The sequence below is a fragment of the Danio rerio genome, chromosome 23, assembly GCF_052040795.2.
Source record: "Danio rerio strain M-AB ecotype USA chromosome 23, GRCz13ab, whole genome shotgun sequence".
Taxonomy (NCBI): Eukaryota; Metazoa; Chordata; class Actinopteri; order Cypriniformes; family Danionidae; genus Danio; species Danio rerio.
In genome coordinates, this window is record NC_141043.1 from 5,905,545 (window position 1) to 5,925,398 (window position 19,854).

General features: G+C 37.6%; 1 protein-coding gene and 1 long non-coding RNA gene across 6 annotated transcripts in view; one reads left to right on the plus strand and one right to left on the minus strand.

Moving 5' to 3' along the window:
* Positions 1-7,170: 7,170 nt before the first annotated feature.
* LOC147838148 (uncharacterized) lies at positions 7,171-15,179 on the minus strand. The gene is made up of 3 exons (XR_015523182.1): positions 13,680-15,179; positions 9,771-13,096; positions 7,171-9,669 (listed from the first exon to the last, which is right to left on the minus strand). It is a non-coding gene; the product is annotated as an uncharacterized LOC147838148 (long non-coding RNA).
* Positions 12,195-19,854, plus strand: part of nav1a (neuron navigator 1a) — a 274,565-nt gene continuing 266,905 nt past the window's right edge. For all 5 annotated transcript variants that reach the window (XR_015523120.1, XM_087306507.1, XM_087306508.1 and 2 more), the window contains exon 1: positions 12,195-12,733. The gene's annotated coding sequence lies outside the window, so the exon portion shown is untranslated. The remainder of the gene's footprint in view (positions 12,734-19,854) is intronic.

The following is a 19,854-nucleotide window of genomic DNA, read 5'->3' on the forward strand; positions in this document are numbered from 1 at the left end:
TTTTTGCCCTCAAATGTGACAGGATACAGGCTAACCTTCAGTACTGTGTGGATGTCTGTGATGTTAATGTACAAAATAAACCTGATTTAACTTCCACAAACCGGGATTGAAGCGTCTTCTTTTATAATTGTTCTGACACGCGGCTGTGCTGATGAAGTAAAGCTGAAGTAAAACGCTGTAATTAATTACACACATACTCTGTTTTAAAACACTTTAAAAATGTGAAACCTACACTTAATCACATTTGATGATGATTGCTGATCCTAGCGAACAGAAAAGACCTTTTATTCCCGGTTGCTTTGCGTATGTCTGCCTGGTCTTGTTGACATATACACGTGACTACCGGAACATGTTAATGCGCGCAGCTGTCAATCAATTCAGTGGGCGGGGGGGTCGCACTCCTACGTAAAGTGGCGGTCGGTCTGAAAACCCCTCTAATTGGTCCACCGTTTTTATGTTGTTAAATTGAAAAAAAAAGGACTGGGTGTGTTTATATCACCTCAATATGATAGTCTATACACTATATATACAAATATGTTTGTTTAAATAGCTTGAAAAGTAGATTTTTCATCATAGGTGCCCTTTAAAGCTAGTAAGAATCATTTTAAATAAATGGAATCATTCAATTCATTTGACTTATACTTAGACGATTCAGTGTTTATGTGAAATCCCCTTATGACAAAACAAAAATCCAATTTCATTTCCTTCCGTCCTTATTTGCATGTCATTTGCATAATGCTGCCAAAACAATTGACAGCACTCAACAAAGCGCCATGTAATCATCTCATCTTAACTCTGCTTTTGTGCAGCCTGCTTAATCTGCCTTTCCCTCTCATGTTATCCACTCATTTGTGTCGCTCAGAAAAGGCCCCCTGCTCACAGATGGCTGTGTTCGCTGCGGCGTCATTAGTGGGCTGTAAAATGAAGACGGGGCCCCCTGTAAATGCCCGGGGTGACACTGGCACAGGCCCGCCATTGTGGCGGCGTCTGCCGCGCTTCCCCTAATACTGCTGGCACAAAGCAAGTCTGGGGGGCACAAGTGGTTTGCCTTCAGCAGACTTTACCCCCAACACACACACACACAGACTGCGTCCCACCCATTGCACTGTCATATGGGAATGTGTGTAATCTGTGCAGAAGCCACTCTATGGGTCTTTGTTAAAGAGGCTTCGGGTGCTACGCAACAGATATTTCACTTCAGATGTGTCCTTCATTTGAACAGCCTCTGCGTCACACACACTTCAGAGGACAGTGGAAACACACAGGTTGCGGTGCGGTCTTCATGCTGTGAGTAGATCCTTATTGATTCTTTCTCAAGTATGCATTGGCATTTGGATGTATTTTTGGTTTCTTATGCTCTGATGTTGCCTTTGATTTTGCTGGAAGATATAAACAGCTTGTATTTTGTTTCACACTGCTGATATACAGTATGTATGCTTGATATTGTTCCTTCATAGCTTGCTGACTTGTAATACATGATGCGATTGTCGTGATTTAGTAGGTGGTGTTCAAGGCCGGTTTATGCATAGAGTATCAGATATAAATATGATATACTGTTAAAAAGTTTTTGCCCCCTTACTGATTTCTTTAACATAGGCTCATTCTGAAAACGTAGCCCTATATACATTTCTGGTGATCGCAAATTATGTAGCCAGAGCCACGTACGGCTGCATTTCAACTAGCGTTTCAGAAGTGTTATTGCAGAGCAACAGAAACAGCGCGCAGAAGTATAAATGCACATCTACGCGTGTTGTATGCGCCGTGGGTCACGCCGATCACTTGACACAGAAGTATAAACCAGGCTTTAGATGGTACCTTAAAAAAATAAAGAAATATGAATACTTTCCAGATGCACTACAGAATCCTTGCAGATTAAATTGTCAGATGAGAGAAAAGAGTTGGCTGAACTAGAACTACCAAATGCTCAGTCAATTTCTGCTTGCATGAATGCTGCTTTAAAAGTGAAAATAATTCGTGATGAAGAAACACACGTCTGTAACAAACATGTTAGTGTGTCAGAGCTGAAATTTAGTCGTTGAAAAAGGTTTCTCAGGACTGAAGTTCCTCCACGTTCCTCTCTGTGTAAAGACACTCAATACTTCAGCTGTTGACTATTGTACTCGGTTTGTTGTTTTCATTAATCATCTCGTGTTTTCATGCTGTGCGCGTGACGTCTTTATTGTAAGACATTCGTTATGGATTTTGCGCCGCTGCCCACATGACGCCTCTCAAGCCAGGAGGTGGCAGATTTGTAAGCATCGTAAGCGCTTCATAGCATGACGTAAGATAATTAGTCACAGCCATTGCTTTTGATAATAGATTGTCTGTTTTGAAAATGAAGATGAATAAGTTTGGTCAATGTCTTAACTATAAACAGTTGACATGCAAATTTATGTTGACCTTCAAATGTTAGAGAGTCATTTGTAGTTTTTCATGCTTGACAATGTACTCAATGTACTTACAGTAATATCCACATCATATAAAATCTTACAGCAACATAATTTTGGTTGCTGTTAAAAATATAACAGGCGGTAAAAAAAATTCCTCATATTTATTTTGCTTTAGCTCATTTTAATGATGTAAATGGAGATTTTCTTTCTTTCTTTTTAAACCACAAATTAATTTCATTACATTTAGACATTTATGTTGAATGACGCTTGTTTTAGTGCTACATGAATCATATGCTGAGTAACAAATTAGTAATAATTATCACTTTAAAGTGTTACAGTATTTAATGTTTATATGTCTCTTATTAATTTAAAATGAAATTATATTTATAGTGTCAAACTGGTCTGCACTGATGGTAGCTAAAGGTGATCTGACAAGCATTTATTTAATAATTGTATAGTAAATTGTGTAATTGATAACAGAACAAATTGTTATTGTTGTTATTATTATTATAATTGTTGTTGTTGTTTGAATTTTAAACCTAAAACATTTTAAACACGGCGAGTCAGTGGCGCAGTTGGTAGTGCTGTCGCCTCACAGCAAGAAGGTCGCTGGTTCGAACCTCGGCTCAGTTGGCGTTTCTGTGTGGAGTTTGCATGTTCTCCCTGCCTTCGCGTGGGTTTCCTCCGGGTGCTCTGGTTTCCCCCACAGTCCAAAGACATGTGATACAGGTGAATTGAGTAGGCTAAATTGTCTGTAGTGTATGAGTGTGTGTGTGGATGTTTCCCCAGAGATGGGTTGCAGCTGGAAGGGCATCCGCTGCGTAAAAACTTGCTGGATAAGTTGGCGGTTCATTCCGCTGTGGTGACCCCAGATTAATAAAGGGACTAAGCCGACAAGAAAATGAATGAATGAATGAACATTTTAAACAACACAGCTGCCATAAAACACAACATTTAAACGAAAACTGTACATAAAAAATAAAAAAACGGGTTAAAACTTTTGATGACAGTAGTTACTCAATGCTACTATAATAGCACGTTCTGTCATTGAAGTTTAAAATATCTTAAAATATTAATTTTACTCAATTTACTGTGAGATATAACTTTACTTTGAGATAAAAATGAGGCATATAATTACAAAAAGGTTGACTTTTTGAAAAAAAAAAAACACCCACACTTTCCAGAGCACTGTCTACAGTTAAAAACTAACCTAGAGCACTATCTGCTGTATCTGCTGTTAAAAACTAGTCTAGAGCAACATCTGGTGTTTAAAAACTAATTAGAGCAACATCAGCTGTTAAAAACTAGGCTAGAGCACCAAAAAAGTAGCCTAGAGCTACATCTGTGGTTAAAAACTAGCCTAGAGCGATGTCTGCTGTTAAAAAAACTAGCCTAGAGCGGCGTCTGCTGTTATAAACCAGGCCCGGATTGGCTAATCGGGAGGACCGGGAGAATTCCCGGTGGGCCGGTCCGTTTTTTGGCCGCGAGGGCCGGTGTCCATAGCTCCAGAATCTGTTGCTTACAGCAGTCACACTTTTTAAATTAATATATTTATTTACTTGACCACAGTCTTCTTATTCAATATTTTACCGCAGCTTATCATATAACTTGATCATTTCATTCTAAACAGTTATTGTGGTTCAGTGGCTAGTACGTTAGACTCCGCAGACCCGGGTTCGAAACTCGTCAAAGTAATCCTTTTATTTTTATTGTTAAGACATATAATTCTGTTAGGGTTGTTGAACATTTGAAGTTCTAAAGCAGTTGTTTTCTCAAAAAAGACATGATAGTGTCATTAGAAACTGAATTGTATTTTAATATAGTCAGTCGTGAACTGAGGTGGGCCGGTCTGAGGCTTGAAACTCCAGGGCTGAAAAGGAGTCCCACTCCGGCCCTGATATAAACTAAACTGCAAAATCAATTTCTATTACAATTTTTTACCATTATTTATTTTTTACTGTGCGAGCTAAGTAAACGGAAAAAAACAAGTGTGCTTTGGCATGTTTCAAGGCATCTGTACTTAATGTGAGTACGCCCTGAGACCGGAGTCGTGTAGAGTTTCTTTATTGTTATGTAGGGGGCGGCAGAGAAACCAAAACAGAGGTCGATAATATATTATCTCTACTGTGTTAAATGTTGATTTATCATGTTATTAATTCTCCATGTTTCTGATATCATGACATAAGATATGTTTTTCTTTCTCTAACCCACATGAACGGCACTGTAAATCAAAATTATGCAGCTGCCAGCCAAGATAGGGCACAGCTTTTCTGTGCCACATGTTTGTCCATTTAGTTTGTACAGCATGCGGTTAGCTCCATTCTCCCTGTTGTGGGTCTTATTGTCTGTTGGTGCATTTTATATTCTGATGACCAAACACTTTAGTCATCCTCAAAGAGCCATTCGCTCAATTTGATCCATTTTATCAGGATCAGTTACTCAGCTGCTGAGTCACTGAAGCACTTTCTGGGATAAATTGGTCTCGGGTGATATTGCCTGTAAAATAACCCTGCCTCCAGGAGTGAGGTCAGTGTCTAAGGTTAAATCTCCAAGGGTTCAGTCAGTGACCTTCACAATCTGTTCAAGATGAGAAAATCTGTCAGCATCACGTCTGACTAACATGTTTTACTGCATAATTACTTACGGCTGTCTGATTCATCAGGGAAATCATAGGAATCATCTTGTATAACAGCGAGAAAGTTGATTTGTGCATTTATTTGGATGTACAGATGTCACTACTTCAAAACGGCGGATTTACCGCCACTCATAATGCCGCCGCATTGACATTTTGATTTAAAGCGGAACTGAAATGAAACTAAATTATTAAAAATAATCTTGCGGGACTTAATTTATGTCCTGCTGCAAATTAATTTTATTATACTTTTAGTGATCTGCACGAGGTTGGTCAATTTATTTTTATAATAATAATAATAATTCCTTACAATTATATAGCACTTTTCTGGCCACTCAAAGCACTTTACACAATGGGGGGGGGGCTCCTCATCCTCCACCAGTGTGCTGCATCCACCTGGATGAAGCGACGGCAGCCATTTTGTGCCAGACCGCACACCACACACCAGTTGATTAGTGGAGAGGAGACAGAGTGATGAAGCCAATTATCATATGGGGATGGTTAGGAGGCTCACAATATAGAGTTAAAAAAAAAGGAATAAGACAGCTGTGAAACATAACCAGCTTTTGTGTTTTTGTAGAAAACACAGTTTAGATCTGTTTAGGGTAAGAGATGTTTGAGTTATTGCCGTCTGTCTATCACTGAATGTGTCAGAAATATCAAAACACTTAGCTCCGCTCCTTTAGCGCCCCTCACACAGCTTGATCCACACTAGCATTTCTCCTCTTGAGTTTTAGGTTTTGAAAAGGGAAAAAATTCCACCATCCCGTCCAAACTTTAAGGATACCGGGTATCAGATTTGCACATATCCATATGCAAAACGCTTTGGTCTGTTTCCCTCGCTCGAAAGCTTGACAGAGCCCCTGCGCATAGCTACAGTTGCTAAGCCACGATTGGTGGGTGGCGGTTTTTGGGTGTGGCTTAGTAAAGGGCCAATTTATGCAGAATCAATTTCTCTGATATTTTTACCCCTTTTTTTTTTTTTTTTTTTACTTTGTGCGAGCTGAGTAAAATAAACAGAAAACAAGTAAGCACTGGCAGTTTGACCCTTAGTTCTGTTAGATCAGCCATGCTGAATAATTTGTTTCAATTTATGGTTAAATGAATCACTGATTAAGACAGGAACTTGCTGTTGTCTTGAACAAAGTTGTTCAGTACATTTTAAGCATTTGGGCCAACCATTTACATGTCAGTAGTATATTGAAACTATAAAATTGCTAATTTTCTAAACTTGTTCTTAAATAGTTTGATGATATTTGTAAAAATGGTAATGCTATGTGTATGGTTTTCATATGCGTAGGCTTGCATGAACCAAATCACCATTCACTGAAATTAAGAAACAGACTCTTTTCAAAACTATCTCTGCTAAAAAATCCAGCTTAAACCAGCCTAGGCTGGTTGGCTGGTTTTAGCTGGTTGACCAGCCTGGTTTTAGAGGGGTTTTGGCCATTTCCAGGCTGATTTCCACCCAATTCCAGCCTGGTCTTAGCTGGTCAGGCTGGAAAATGACCAGCCAAATCCAGCTTAAACCAGGCTGGTCGAGCTGGTTTTAGCTGGATTTGGCTGGTTTTGCCTGGACTCCCAGCTTGGCTAGGCTGGTCAAGCTGGTTTTAGCTGGTCATCTCCCAGCCTGACCAGCTAAGACCAGGCTGGAAATGGCTGGAGACTAGCCTGGAAGTGGCCAAAACCCCTCTAAAATCAGCCTGGTCGACCAGCTAAAACCAGCCAACCAGCCTAGGCTGGTTTAAGCTGGATTTTTCAGCAGGGATATATATCAAAAGTGCATGGCTTTGCATCATACTTAAATTTACATGAACACAAAAGTGGTTAAGAGCTAACATTGTATTTATATTTATGTGTACTGTTTCTTTAAATGTCAAATCTAGCAGAAAAGAGCTGCGTCCCAAATCGCATACTTATGCACTATTCTATGCCATTTTGTAGCATAAATAGTGTAAGTAGTGTGTTCACACTGAAAACTCTAAAAATAATAAGTGCACTTTAATTACCCGGATGATGCCCACATTCAGCCGCTAAAATGAAGTGTGGAATGATGGACACTTCACGCACTCAACGACCGCAGGTTTGCTCACTTAGCAGAAGGGGCTTAGCTATCGGACACACATGTTGAATAACTTTATTTATTTTGGATGGTGAAAGCAAAATTCTCCTACGAGAGTGATTATAGCGCCTCCCAATGGTGAATGCGGCAATACTCACGGCAGGTATTATTTGATAAGTCACCGATTTGGCAACCGTCAAACGTCATCGGGGAAACGATTTGAATTTCCGTTTAGTAAAAAAACATTAGTGTGCCATTTGGGACGCCACTACATACATATACTATCCTGTTGAGTGTGTAAGTGCATAAGTACATAGTGCATGAGTGTATAGTGTGCCATTTGGGACGCAGCTATGTTTTTTCAACAACTGCAATGGCCACTGTATCTAAGTGATTATCATTATTAAACACTCTTGTGATTTCATAATTTGGCAATCTTTAGTCCTTTTACAGTAAGTTAACATGCTGATAATGCATCTACTGTAATTCTCTCAGCTAGCAACGACAACCCATTTCCTTGTTAAACCTCACCCTCTGCTTTAATTAGTGTTTCCTGCACCCTATTCAGCACCCATCTCAATGAAATGGGGAAGATGCCCATTTACAAGCACAGCTGTGTCTTTACAAAGCCCTCCTGCGGTTCTCATTAAAACATCCCCTCTGTCGCTAACAGCTAGTTAGCATTGCCTGGGATTTACACCCAGTCCATATCAAACAGCGCTAAATTACTGCCATTCCCCACTTTAAAAACACTGGTCTTATTTTAGCACCTTGATTCTGATGCAGAATTGTAGTGATTAAAGAGGATATTTTAAGTGTGTCAGAATGAAGGGGCTGTTGGTTGTATGCTAGCACCCTAGGGGATAATTCTTCCTGATTTGTAAGCCCAGTGTCAAAGCTAATGAGGCAATATGTTGCTCAATGTACTTGCAAGATGAGGTTATGGAATATTAAATCCTGCAGCTTGTTGGGGGTTTTTGATTTTGAGCGCTATTGCTTAATATGTTCACTGTTCTATCTGTTACACTATAAACCCCTTATGGCCATGTGCAAATGTCAGGCTAAATGGCAAAATAAATGAATTCATTACAGAGAACAACACTTCAAACGCATTGTTGATCATTGTATTGTAATATTTTCGCTGCTTTTTTTTAGTAAAACCTTTTGTGTTAGTAGCGGTAATTCACTTTCATCAGCTATTTCCTTTTTGTTGGTCAAACAGTTTAACAAATACTTTAAACATGTTCTGCTCTTGACAATGGTGGTTTAATGGATACCAGATATTAAATATTTTGTACTGCATTTTATATGTTTACACCAATATTTTGTTGTCAGACAAATTTCTGAGGTAAAGATTTTATATTGCCAATTTAGGGCAATTTTACTACTTCCAATTAATGTAATATATAAAATATCTTTCCCATTAGATGAACCATCCACTTCAAATTGAATGGGCATTATCAGTGGTTATCAGCTGATAGATATAGGGCAGTAGGGGCCTTCTGCTGTTATCCTCCATCCACATGTTTAATCAGCTATACTTATACAGCACACTCCAGATTTGTTTTACATTACTGTATTGTTTACGGGAAGTGTAGTGGGATTTTTTAATCACCACATAGAGCCAGGACCTTGGTTTAACGTCTCTTCAGAAAGACAGCGCCCACTGACAGTATAGTGTCCCCTTCATTTTTACTGGGGCATTAGGACTCACACAGATCACAGGTTGAGCGCCCCCTGCTGGCCTCTCTAACGCCACTTCCAACAGCAAACTAGTTTTTCGCATGTGGTCTCCCATCCAGGTACTAACCAGGCTCAGCCCTGCTTTGCTTCAGCGAGTAACCGGTCTTGGGCTGCAGGGTTAATAGAAAATTGTTAGGCAATAGAGCACAAGAAAAAGTAGTGAATGCTGAACTGTGTTTGGTCAATTTGATCAGTATCACAATTCAAAGTAGAAATACTTAATTATTTTAATAAGTTTAATACATTAACTAAGTTATAATGAAATATATACCATATATATTGAAGTTTAGTCTGGGTACAATAGTGGTTTATTTTAAAGTTACTACATTTTTAAACAAGTTGTTAAAGCAAAATCAAAATGACTTCCTCTGTAGTTCTTGTTTTGCTTTTTACCACTCATCTCTTTTTAGTCAGCTTTTCTGGGGCAGGTCACGGGGGCAGCAGTTTTAGGAGAGAACCCCAAACTGCCCCCTTTCCAGACACGTCTTTCAACACCTCCCTTGGTACGCGTCCAGGTCCATGTCCCAAGAACTAGTTTCTGTGCCTGACGATCTGGTTATCGTGGTCCTAACCGTCGACCACCACCCATTTCACAATGCACCTTGTGACTCCCCTGTCACCTGTTGTGGTGGGCCTGCAGGTGGATGGTTCCATGTTGCTCCTTCGGCCTGAGCCCAGTCGGGTTCTGTGGGATAAAACCCAGCCACTTGCATACTGTCACCTAAGACCTTTTTGCCTTGGAAGACCCTACTAGAGGCATTAGCTCCCGGCAACAGAACTCTTAGGATCACTCAGACACTCAAACCCCTCCACCACATTAGGGTTGCGGTTCATGGAGTAGGCTAGCTTTTTACCACGTTGGTGCTTAATAAAACAGATCTGTAACGTGTAGTCCTGAACTTCATTCATTCATTCATTCATTTTCCAGACACGTACGCATCACAATATCCTAATTTAATTAATTCCTGCCAAAGTTGAAGCCTGGTAGAGTTACATTTGTATATTTAAACTGCTGTTTTACAGATCTCATGTACTGATATACAATTGATTTCTTCCCTAAATGTTAATATTTACAAACATAAGCAGCGTTATGCAAGTGTATGCCTTTAATTTGACCTTTTGCTATGTTCCATGAATGATCCATCGATATTTATATTCATGGAACGTGCTCTCTAATAAGTCTTTGCGTTTGTGTGCACAGAAAACCGGTATCAATTTAATCTGATAAGCCTTTGTTTGTTTCCATTGTTGCCAGATTGGAAATGTCAAAGTATCATACCAGAACCTCAAAATTATCGTATTTGGAGGAAAATTATCGTACACGAGTCAAACTGAGGGTGCTTTCACACCTACACTTTTGTTTCGGAACGTATCTCGATTGCCCAGTTAGCGCGGTTCGATTGGCATATGTGAACAGGGCAATCGCGCTCTGTTCCGCACCAAAGATCGCTTGAATGAGGTGGTCTCGGCTCGATTGAAACGAACCCTGGAGCGGTTCGATTGCAGTGAGAAAGCGATCCGATCCGTGCGCGGTTATATCACTGTGTTTTATGGATATGTAATAGGCTTACGGCTATATGAAGAGAAAATTATGAGTAGGGCGGGAAGTTTCGCTAGTCTCCGGATGCCCGCAAACGAGTGATGATCTCCCGGTAATCTCGCGTCTCCTTCCCGGTCCTCAAATAGGCATCGTCGCGCAACCTTCTCACCCCTCCCCACCGCATCTCTCCTCAGACACGTCGCACGCGCGCACCCTGTCAATCACCATCAAACCACCACCTCTCCTAATAGCTTAGCGGGACGCTGCAAAATAAACCCTGACACTCTGACCAATGTGAGGTGAGTTTACTCTCACGTGACTTGTTTTAGCTCTTTTGGTCCGATTAGAAACTTTGCAATGTGAAAGCGAACCGCTCCAAGAGCAAAGAGCAACAATGTAACAATTGTAATCTCTGTTTCGGAACAACTGAATCGATTCACAGGTGTGAAAGCACCCTGAGAGTATACAGCTATTATATAGACACATAGCGTTTTGACACAACGTGCAAAAACTAGGTACCTTAGTGGGAAGGTTCAAACTCCTCCTCCGAGTTGCTTTCATTGAATGTTGCATGTTGCCAGATATTGAGGGATTTATTTCACCGTACAAATTGGATGCCGTAATAGACTGCAAAATAGTGCTGGTTGGCTTGAAAGAAGTGCACACTCTGAGGTGTGCATGCTTTGTTTTGATGAGACTAACTTTGGAAAAAACACGTTCACAAGACGCATTTGAATGGGAAAAAACGAGAACATTGAGGGAAAACTCCCATCCTTCTCACCTTCCTTTACAGCACGAATTGTTTTAACATTATTGCTTAAAAGATCGACCTCAAACTGAAAACTACTGACCTAACCACGGGCACGCGCAGCAGGAGCGTTAACTCGTGAGAGAGCCATTCTCCACGTTGATTGGCTGAGAAGAGGCAACGTAAGATGAGATAGAAAACGTGCCTAACTCCACCTACTCCTCACAGACAGCACAGAAAATATGCAGCTAGATCAATAAGTAAAGAAGCCTGAAGATTACAATGAAGTTACTTTTAAATGCCATAAAATTCTGAAATTATCGTACAATATAGGATTTTTCTCATTATTGATCGTACATCGTACAGAGGTCGAAATTATCGTACAAATACGATAATTATAGTACGTCTGGCAACACTGTTTGTTTCTCTCAGAGTAACTGAGGCACTAGCAGTAAAGGCTCCACCCTTTTTTGAAAAGAGGTGGGTAGCAGCAGCTCATTTGCATTTAAAGAGCCCCACACAAATTAAAGGGGCATTGCAATGAAAGATCCATAGGATATTTTGAGATTAAACGTCATTGTATGTATGGATTACGCATGTATAAACGTACCATAATAGAACTTGCATAAACCACAGTTGCTAAACTTACATGTGTATAACAGTGATAGAGGAAAACGACAATGTACAAGGTTTAACCACAAACTCCACTCTTCAGCCAGTGCTTTTATAACCCGCACACACACACACACACACACACACACATTGTCAGTAGTATTTGCAGCATCAGGAGTCTCTTTATCAGAGTCCTTCACCCGCATCCCAAATTTATTCTTCACGTCCGTTAGCTTCATCCTCCTAATGGCCAAGGTAGCTACTGATGTAGGAGAGGGCTAATATTTCACACCGAGCAGGACCGCAGCCAACAGCTCCATTTACTGGCAGATAGAGAGAGAAAGAGAGAGAGAAAGCTAAAGAGGGAGCGGGGGGAGGATCCGGACTGCAGGCGGACTGCGGCAGGAGGGCAGTGACGTGATATAGAGAGAGAGACAGAGAGAGATGTATGGCAAGATATGACCCTCACACTGAGCTAGCAGAGAGGCAGCAGAGATGCTGGGAATCTGTGGCATTAGTGGATGTCGCTTTTCACCGTTCGACTGAGTTTGGAGATGCAAAGAGTGTGTCATTCTGAGTCAGGACTGTGTGGACGGATGAGTCAGTGTGACACTTGTTAGTGACCCGGCATGTGTGTTTACTTCCAGAGAGTCGTGCTTTTATTCAGCTTCGCCTGTCGTTGAGTTCGATTGAGCTGGTCGCTGTTTTTGGCATTGTCATTGTGTGTCATATCAGGATTATGACTTCAGAGTTTCAATAACTTTTTGTGAATGAGTAAGACTTCCTCGCGTTGACAGAATCGGGGGCCGCTGATTGGCCGAAAGGGCTCCGCTGCCCTGAGAGAAAACTTCCTGTTTCCTCCGAGTGGACTTTGTGTTTCATTGGAAAAGCACGCCAAAGGATGCAAGTGTAATCCAGGAAAAAACACATCCTATTGTTTCTTGGGATTGCATGCGGGTCCGCTGCCCGCGCTTCTCAGAAACTTGCTGTACAGTCAAACTGTAAGGTAAGAGACCGGTCTCTCTTATATTTGGTTGTGATTAGTTATTAAATGTGTCAGGAGGGTTGACAATGGGTTAGATGTCATCGTAGTGAAAGAGTACATTATATCACTATAATACTACAGATTAATATGTACTGTACGATCTTGACAGCTGTACTGTTCACCCTACTCCTTTTTTTCTGATTTTGGTTGTAATGTAATGATGGACACCTTTTGTAAAGCTGCACTAAACTAATACATTTGAATTGATATGAATGATGACCAGATTACAGTTAGCCAAGGACGGCAACTCTTTCAGGAAAGAGTAAATGTTTCAAATATTAAAATTAGTACTTTGATTTTTACTAATATCTGATGAGTCAATACCTCTAGACTTCATTTTTGACAGACAATGTGACATTATAGTGTATATTTTAATACTCCTCAATCAGTTTTGCTTCAGGACTGACATCAACACAGCACTAAATATGTTTATTGATAGACTTCAGTGGAATCTGAGTGATTTTCTATGGCTTTTGGTATTTGTACACACTTATTTAAGGCTTTGTTAGGGTGTTTGATGTATTGGGGCATCCGTGTGAGCTGCTCAACAGGTTTGTTTTTCATAGTTTGAGTGGTTTAGATTCTGAACTTGAATTCCAATAGCTTCATGGTCACCATTGCTAATGCTACATTGAATGGTCATCGCAAAACACCATGCACAAAACTTGCTCTTCCTGCAGATGAAAGTGAGGGTGAGATGGGTTTTAGTGACTCGGAATGATGCAGACTGGACATTTAATAGAGACAGTTCAGGTAAGTTAGCTCAGAGGCGGATAAGACAGGTGTAGTATAGTATATAGTATAATACATAAACATTGCTGGCTAGTCTTTCTTTCAGGAAAGAGTAAATCTTTCAAATATTAAGGTTAGTACTTTTGATTTTCACTAATATCTGATGAGTCAATACCTCTAGACTTCATTTTTGACAGATAATGTGACATTATAGTGTATATTTAAATACTCCTCAATCAGTTTTGCTTCAGGACTGACATCAACACAGCGCTTAATAGGTTTATTGATAGACTTCAGTGGAATCTGAGTGATTTTCTATGGCTTTTGGTATTTGTACACACTTATTTAAGGCTTTGTTAGGGTGTTTGATGTATTGGGGCTTCCGTGTGAGCTGCTCAACAGGTTTGTTTTTCATAGTTTGAGTGGTTTAGATTCTGAACTTGAATTCCAGTAACTTCATGGTCACCGTAGCTAATGATACATAGAATGGTCATTGCAAAACACCATGCACAGAAATGGCTCTTCTTGCAGATGAAAGTGAGGATGAGTTGGGTTTTAGTGACTCAGAATGATGCAGACTGGACATTTAATAGAGACTGTTTAGGTAAGTTAGCTCAGAGGCGGATAAGACAGGTGTAGTATAGTATATAGTATAATACATAAACATTGCTGGCTAGTCTTTCTTTCAGGAAAGATTAAATCTTTCAAATAGTAAGGTTAGTACTTTTGATTTTCACTAATATCTGGTGAGTCAATACCTCTAAAAACTTCATTTTTGACAGATAATGAGACATTATAGTGTATATTTAAATACTCCTCAATCCGTTTTGCTTCAGGACTGACATCAACACAGCGCTAAATAGGTTTATTGATAGACTTCAGTGGAATCTGAGTGATTTTGCATGGCTTTTAGTAGTTGTACACACTTATTTAAGGCTTTGTTAGGGTGTTTGATGTATTGGGGCTTCCGTGTGAGCTGCTCAACAGGTTTGTTTTTCATAGTTTGAGTGGTTTAGATTCTGAACTTGAATTCCAGTAACTTCATGGTCACCATAGCTAATGATACATAGAATGGTCATTGCAAAACACCATGCACAGAAATGGCTCTTCTTGCAGATGAAAGTGAGGGTGAGTTGGGTTTTAGTGACTCAGAATGATGCAGACTGGACATTTAATAGAGACAGTTCAGGTAAGTTAGCTCAGAGGCGGATAAGACAGGTGTAGTATAGTATATAGTATAATACATAAACATTGCTGGCTAGTCTTTATTTCAGAAAATATTAAATCTTTCAAATATTAAAATTAGTACTTTTGATTTTCACTAATATCTGTAAGTCAATACCTCTAGACTTCATTTTTGACAGATAATGTGACATTATAGTGTATATTTAAATATTCCTCAATCCGTTTTGCTTCAGGACTGACATCAACACAGCGCTTAATAGGTTTATTGATAGACTTCAGTGGAATCTGAGAGATTTTTTATGGCTTTTGGTATTTGTACACACTTATTTAAGGCTTTGTTAGGGTGTTTGATGTATTGGGGCTTCCGTGTGAGCTGCTCAACAGGTTTGTTTTTCATAGTTTGAGTGGTTTAGATTCTGAACTTGAATTCAAATAGCTTCATGGTCACCGTAGCTAATGCTACATAGAATGGTCATCGCAAAACACCATGTTTATCCATATTTAAACCAGCATAAGTGCACAAGTATAAGTGTACCTGTGGCTGTAGAGTTTGTTCAGATGAGGGACTTCAATGATACCTGTCCATGTTATTTAATGTGGCTGCTTTAAGCGACAGGTGAATTTGGGTCTAAATGCTGTAGAAGTTAATTGGACATAAGTTTGAAGTATATGTTGTACCGTGTTATGTTATGTTATGTTATGTTATGTTATGTTATGTTATGTTATGTTATGTTATGTTATGTTATGTTATGTTATGTTATGTTATGTTGACAGTGATGCATATTTAACAGCAAAGACTTAATCATTGATTAACATTATTATATTAATAGTGTTAGGACAATCATTCAAATCTGATTAATCAGCTTGTGGAATAAATAAATAAATGAATATTAATAATAATATTGAAAATGTAAATACTTCATCAAATTAACTATTTGTAATTAACAGCTTACCAATTAAAAAAACAGTTATTCAGTTTTTTTGAATATATATATTTTTAAATAATTTGCAAGCCGTATATTGAATTTTTTATTTATTCAATTGAACTTTTGGCATATTTTATTTAGTTGCTTTTCTTTGCCCAATAATGACTAAAGCACATGCCAATATTTAGTAGTGTTTACACATTAATAATGCAAATGACGCTTGATAAATGAACAAACACTCAACAATATAAATCTTCTGTAATTATTGTCTTAAATTAATACAAATAAAATATTACAATTTAATATTTTATATATTAGTATTTTTAAATAAAAAATATATATAATAATGAGTGATAAAACATTTTACATGGACTGAATCAACTGCAGTTTTGTTAATACTATATTATATTATATTTTATAATTTATTATATTACTTATATAATTTATTATACTATTTTATCATTTATCATATTATATTATAATTTATTATATTATATTATCATTTATATTAATTTATTATATTATATTATATAATTTATTATATTATAATTTATTATAATTTATTATTTTATATGATCATTTATTATAATTTATTTTATTATATTATATTAACATTTATTATAATTTATTTTATTATTATATAATTTATTATTATATTATATTATATTATATTATATTATATTATATTATATTATATTATATTATATTATATTATATTATATTCCTCTCTGGAATATTTTATTCTGGTCAATCACATCATTACATCAAGTAAAGTTTAAGACTCAATTACATACTCTAATATATAAATTATAATATATATATAATTTTTATTTTTTTTTCTCAGAAATTTTAGTTTAATGATAAGAATGAATGTTTAAGTATTTTTCCCCTTAGAAATGTTTGTTTAAGGATCAGAACAAATGTTTAAACTTTTCTCAGAGCAACAGATCGAAGACTGACAGTCATTTTCAATTACTGACTAATAAGCTGAGAGGGAGATGCTGGGGAAACATCTGTCTGTTATTAACCATTGATTGTTTGAAGAATAAATATTTGTATCTGTGTGTCTGTCACACATGCTGTTTAGATTAATCATCTGACATTGTGGCAACATCAAATATACAGTGAGGTTAAATGATGACGGACAGGGTTAAGTTCTGACCTTTTTAACCTTTTACCAGACCCCCACACACATTTAATGATGATGGGGTGAAGTTAATGGAGTTAAATGGAGAAAGACCTCTGACTGAGTGTCTATTGTGTTGAGCTTCATGAGTCACTCAATGAGTCAAAACATGCTGGTTTTCTGATTAACCTACTCTTTGTCCACGGTGTTACTCACTCTTTATCGAACTTGCCAAACTGTATGAAGGTTGAAGGAAATAGGAGAGGAGAGCACATCTGTTGCACACAGTAAAAGTTAAAAAATAACTCATGACTGAGTAAAAATATGTAAAAAAAAAAAAAAAAAAAAAAGATTATATATATATATATATATATATATATATATATATATATATATATATATATATATATATATATATATATATATATATATTTATTTATTATATTTTTTAACAAATGATATATTTTAAAGATGCATTTTACCTACCACATAAATAAAACAAAAACAAAGCATGTTAAAATTAAATTAAGTTTGCAGTTACAGTAATACATATATTATAGTACACATACATAGAATAAAAATAAATAGCTCTATACTGCAAAGAATATAAATAAAACAAATTAGACATTAATAAACACACTCACATGGTAAAAATAAGTCTGAATTATTAGACCCCCTGTATATTTTTGGAGCTAATAATATTGACCTTAAAAAATTAAAAACTGCTTTTATTCTTGCGTAAATGAACCAAATAAGACCTCTTCCAGAAGAAAATATATTGACGGAAATACAGTGAAAAAAATGGAAGAAATGGAAACATTATCAGCTACTGCTATTTAAAAAAAACATATTATTCCTTTTAATATATAGAACAAAAGAAATAAAATGCATATTAGTTGGCAAAATACATAATCTCTTAGTTAACAGACTTTATGTCAAAGTTATAAAGTCCCTTTATTAATCTGGGGTCGCCACAGCCGAATGAACCGCCAACTTATCCAGCAAATGTTTTACGCAGCTGAGGCCCTTCCAGTTGCAACCCATCTCTGGGAAAGATCCAATAAACACTTATACACTACAGACAATTTAGCGTACCTAATTCACCTGTACCGCATGTCTTTGGACTGTGGGGGAAACCGGAGTACCCGGAGGAAACCCACGCAAACGCAGGGAGAACATGCAAACTCCACACAGACTTTTTCAATTACATTTTTATATAGATTTTTTTGTCTTAAAAAAAAAAAAGATTTTCAGCCTGTGATGTAAACATGTACAGTGTACAGTTTTATAAATTAAAATTATGTTTATAGTAAATTGTCATTTTTGAAAATTATGTCAAAAATTTTATTTGCCAAAAATCTCAGAAGCTGATAAGATGACCTGTTGGTAACCGGACAATAGGGTATAATATGCCGAGCTAGTGCTGTTCCCATGCTGATAAACTTCTGGTTACCTGTTATTGTTCGTTTTTTTTTTTTCCATTTTAGACGATACCTTTTACAGCATTGATGTTTGAATGTAGTTAAAATACAATCAGTTAAATAGACTCTGGCATTCATTTAGTAGCTAAAGCGTAAAACGAGACAAAAAGCCGTTTACACTCACTCGCCCATCAGAATTGGCAGGCTAGCGCAGAAGCTCAATTGAATATACTGGGGTAAAATAAATGCTCATATTATAAGGACATAGTGGGGGAAAAAAATTCAATGCAGTGCTTCTTGTACAATCTGAGACCCAATTTATATCGGATATCACTCAGCCAGTGGAAATCGCTGATTTTTAAAGAAACCAGATATTAAACACGCCGTTTTTGCAATGGCAAACAGTTCACCGGAAGCGCTTAACCCAGGTTACTGGCAAATTAAAAGTCCTATTAGCATGCTTCGGCATATACCTCATTTCATGAAAAAAAAAAAAACAAAAAAAAAACACTATTGATAGCCTAATATCAATCTTATTTATTGATTTATTTTTTTGTTTATTTGTTTATTTGTTTATTTAGCATTTTTGTTTTATAAATGACACTAAAAGTATTACACACATTAAAAAATATGTATTTGTTCACTCAACTTAACCTAGTAAAGTCATCTTATTGCTTTGACTCAGTTAAGTTGTATTGACTTAATATATTTGGTAAAGTCTCACCTGTGGCAAGTCAGTCTTTCTCTAAGAATGTGCTGCAACCTTAAGAATGAGAAAATAACTTTTGGGTAAATTATAGGGATGTCACAATTTCGATTTTTAATCGAAATCGATTGAAATTTATGCTCAATTTCGATTATCGAATCAAAAAATAGAATCGTCAATGCTGCCACGCCCCCATGTCATGTCAGCTTGGCTTGCCAAGCGGGAAAAAAACAGGCTTGTTGAAGTGCTTGTTAAACTGCAGAAGCAGGAGACCCGTCGACAGAACTTAAACCCTCTCCTCTTTCAATGAAGTCGCCGGTGTGTTAGCATTTTGGATTTCCAGTGAGTTATGTTGACAACGTTTGAGTTGTCGACAAAAAAAAACACAGTTTTGCAAGCTCTGCTATGTACGTACTACGTACGGTTCGTCCGATAGACAACACCGGCATCGCGATCCTCCGCCCGCCCTCGTAGCAAATCCGCTCGCAAAAAGTACACACACAGGCCCTGTTTACACTGTCTTTGTTTTTAAATGGCATTTTAGAATGACAAAGATTTGACATCCACAGTGGCGTGTAGCATTTCTGAGCAGCCCTCCTTCCTCTCTACCTCTGAAAATGCACATCACATGACCACATAGACACAGACGCACTCACAGCCATGCGCTCCAGAAAGCAGGTCCAGGCAGTCAGAGGACTGCTTCAACCTTTCACTCACTTGTACTTAGTCATTTTAGCGAACACCTCAGATACTGTTGGCTAGTTTCTGTTGGTTGTACCTCTTTTTTACCGACGCCATTATAACGACACAGATCACTGCCTATTCACGAGTCCCTCAGAAAAAGTGATTGACAGGTGGTAATTATGTGTGTATCTTGCCTTTATTCATTTACTGTATGATTTGTTTATGGGTAAAACAAAGACCATCCAGGTCAGGTAGTTTAAACTGTAGGCTACAAATAATTAATTGGTCATTAATTGATAATT